At 33.1% G+C, this 3,462-nt stretch overlaps 1 pseudogene; it reads right to left on the bottom strand.

Annotated features, from left to right (window-relative positions):
* Positions 1 to 1,979: 1,979 nt before the first annotated feature.
* On the bottom strand, positions 1,980 to 2,469 carry LOC111159223 (annotated as a pseudogene).
* Positions 2,470 to 3,462: the final 993 nt, after the last annotated feature.

Genomic DNA, 3,462 nt, shown 5'->3' with positions numbered 1-3,462 from the left:
ACAGTATTCTGTAATTTTCTTTTTTTTGTGGCATCCTTTTCTGGTTTTGGTATCAGGGAAATGCTGGCTATATATTTAGAAGCATTTCTTCCTCTTCAACTTTTTGAATCATTTGAGAAGGACATGTATTAACTCTTCTTCAAATGTTTGGTTGACTTCACCTTCAAAGACATCTGGTCCTGGAGTTTTGTTAGTAGGTACTTTTTTGATTACTGATTCAATTTCATTACAAATAATTAATCTGTTCAGGATTTCTATTTGTTCCTAATCCAGTCTTGGAAAATTGTATGTTTCTAGAAATTTATCTATTTCTTCTTGATTGTTCAATTTGTTGGCTTATAATTTTTTGTGGTAATCTCCTACAATGTTTTGTATTTCTGTGGTGTCAGTAGTAACTTCTCCTTTTTCTTAATAAGTCTGGCTGAAGGATTATCAATTTTGTTTGTCTTTTCAAAGATCTTAGTTTCATTTTTTTTTAGTCACTATTTCTTTTTTTTTTTCCTTTGGTCACTATTTCTGATCTTTATAATAAGTCTACTCTGATCTTTATAATAATAGCTATAATAATAATTATTTAAGAAAGTGTTTTTTTAAATTATTCCCAGCTGTATATTTTTCTTTAAATTTTTATTAAATCCTAGTTTTATCACATTCTGATTAATTAATATGGTCTTTATTACCTCTGCTTTTTGGAATTAGTTTTCTTTTAGAATCTAATATGTGATCAATTTCGTAAAAGTAAAAGGATGGTTGGAAATAATATATATTTTCTGTAGTGTTTTGTTTGTTATGATAACTTGCTTAATATTAAATTATATGTTATTTTTCCACTTAATCTGGCTAAAATAGAAATGGTAGATTAAAATAACCACTTCAATTATGTTTTTCTGTTTTTCTTGGAGGTAGTACACATAATTCAGTGATTCTCAAATGTTAGCATGTATAAGGATCAACTGGAATACTTAGTAAAATGCAAACTTCAGAGCTCTAGAATATATCAGAGATGATATCAGGAGTTTACATTTTTAATAAGCATTCTGATGCAGGTAATGTAAAGACTAACCTTTCAGATACACTAATGTAGTGTCTCTGAGGTTCTCAAGTTATAATGACCTGGGCCCAAATCTCAGTTTTGCCCCTACCAGTGATAACCTTGAACAAGTTATTAAACCTCTCTATGCTCAGTTCCTTCACATCTAAAATGAGAATGACAATGTCTGCCACACAGTGTTATTCTGAACATTAAATTAGCTAACACATGTGAAAATGATAGTGCAGTAGTACAGTACCTCGGCACATTGTTCATTATTTTAAAGGCCCATGCTTTTTATTTTTATCCACCACACACTATTTCATCAATGTCAAATAAACTGTGCTTCACTTATTGAAATCACATTGATACTATTAATAACCATCTATACATTTTAATTGCATTTTTTTCTGTTAAGAAATATTTTTACATTTTTTGAAGATTTTATTTATTTTTTAAAAGATTTTATTTATTTGACAGAGAGAGACACACAGAGAGAGGAAACACAAGCAGCAGGAATGGGAGAGGGAGAAGCAGGCTTCCCACTGAGGAAGGAGCCTGATGCAGGACTCAATCCCAGGACGCTGGGATCATGACCTAAGCCAAAGGCAGACTGGTTAACCGACAGAGCCACCCAGGCATATCAAAGTATTTTTACTTTTTAAAGGACTTTATTTTAGAGATTCCTTATAATTTGCAAATAGTTGCATTTTTCTTTTGTTGGTTGAGTCTGAAACTTTGTTGTTGTTTAGTTTTTATTTCATAATCATAAACTTAACTCTGCAATCCAGCTAGACTTGGAGAGGAGTAAGGAAAACATGGATCCCATAAAACTGCAATGAGGGCCCAAAGATTTTTTGTTATTTTGAGTAGATGGGGGTGAAAAGGTGCTCTCCTGAACTACAGAAGGAATGGTCTGGTAGTTAAGATAAAATACAAGTCAAATTTATTAGATTTGTCCACAATCAGCAAAGGAGATCTTGCTGGTCTTGCCATTCCTGGATCCAAAGCACTTCATGGCTTCCACAATATTCATGCCCTCTTTCATTTTGTCAAAACCACATGCTTGCCATCCAACCACAAAGTCTTGGCAGTGCAGATGAAAAACTGGGAACCATTTGTGTTGGGCCCAGCATTTGACCTGGATAAGATGCCAAGAACCTTATGCTTCATGATGAAATTCTCACCATCAAGTTTCTCCCCATAGATGGACTTGCTGCCAGTGTCATTATGGCATGTGAAGTCACCACTCTGGCACATAAATCCCAGAATAATTCTGTGAAACCAGGAACATTTATAAACAAATCCTTTCTCCTCAGTACTCAGAGCATGAAATTTTCTGTTGTCTTTGGAAATTTTACCTCCAAAGAGCTAGAAGGAGATGCAGCCCAAGGGCTCACATCCATGGTGATGTCAAAGAACACAGTGGGATTGACCATGGCTGGGTGGTGGTATCTGCAAGGCCAAGTCTGAACTTTTATTAAAGGACTTAACTCTTTTTTACATTGGCTTTATCTTCTATAAACTCTTTTGCTTTATTTTTTCATATTTTCATGCTGTATGCCTTGTTTTATTTTATGTACAATATTTTTCTTTCCTTTTTGTATTTAGGTATTTGGAAGAAATCAACCACTCTTTAAATTTACTTTTGTGTTTTGAAAGTTGTACCTATATTTATCTTATCCATTTTTCTTGTTTTTTTCCTCTCTTATCAATGTTAAGTAAAAAAATGATATTTCTTGATTTCTCCCCTTCTCCTGAAACTATCTCTACTATAAATACAGTAACATTTTACATAGCTAGATGTTCATAAGACTTATTTTTCAACTTTGAATTTTAAAAGTTTAAACCATGACATTTCTGATCCTGCTTACCTCATTTATTTTGTATTATATTGACCCTTTTCAGCTCAAAGTTTTCTACTAAAGTTGGGTTTTTGTTTTTTGTTTGTTTGTTTTCTGTTTTTTGTTTTACTTTACTTGATCTGTTCTTCATGTGATTGGAAAGTTTAGATTTCCTAGATCCACTCTCTGTATTATATTACATTTTTCCCATTTTGTAAACTTTTCTATTTTTTTATTTTTTTAGTTTTTGATGTAGTGTTCAACAATTCATTAGTTCCTTATAACACCCAGTGCTCATCACATAACAAGCTCTCCTAGCCCATCACCCCACTCACCTCCCTTTCCACAGTCCTCAGTTTGTTTCTCCAAGTCAAGAGTCTTTCATGGTTTGTCTCCCTCTCTGATTTCTTCCCATTCAGTTTTCCCTCCCTTTCCCTATTATTCCTTATATTCCACATATAAATGAAACCATATGAAAATTGTCTTTCTCTGATTGACTTATTTCACTTAGCATAATACCCTCCAGTGCTGTCCATGTCTCTGTATATGGTAGGTAGTCATTCTTTCTGATGGCTGAGTAATATTCCA

Source organism: Enhydra lutris, unplaced genomic scaffold, assembly GCF_002288905.1.
Source record: "Enhydra lutris kenyoni isolate GAN:26980312 unplaced genomic scaffold, ASM228890v2 scaffoldscaffold67, whole genome shotgun sequence".
NCBI classification, from domain to species: Eukaryota; Metazoa; Chordata; class Mammalia; order Carnivora; family Mustelidae; genus Enhydra; species Enhydra lutris.
This window is presented reverse-complemented; position numbering and strand designations above follow the sequence as displayed.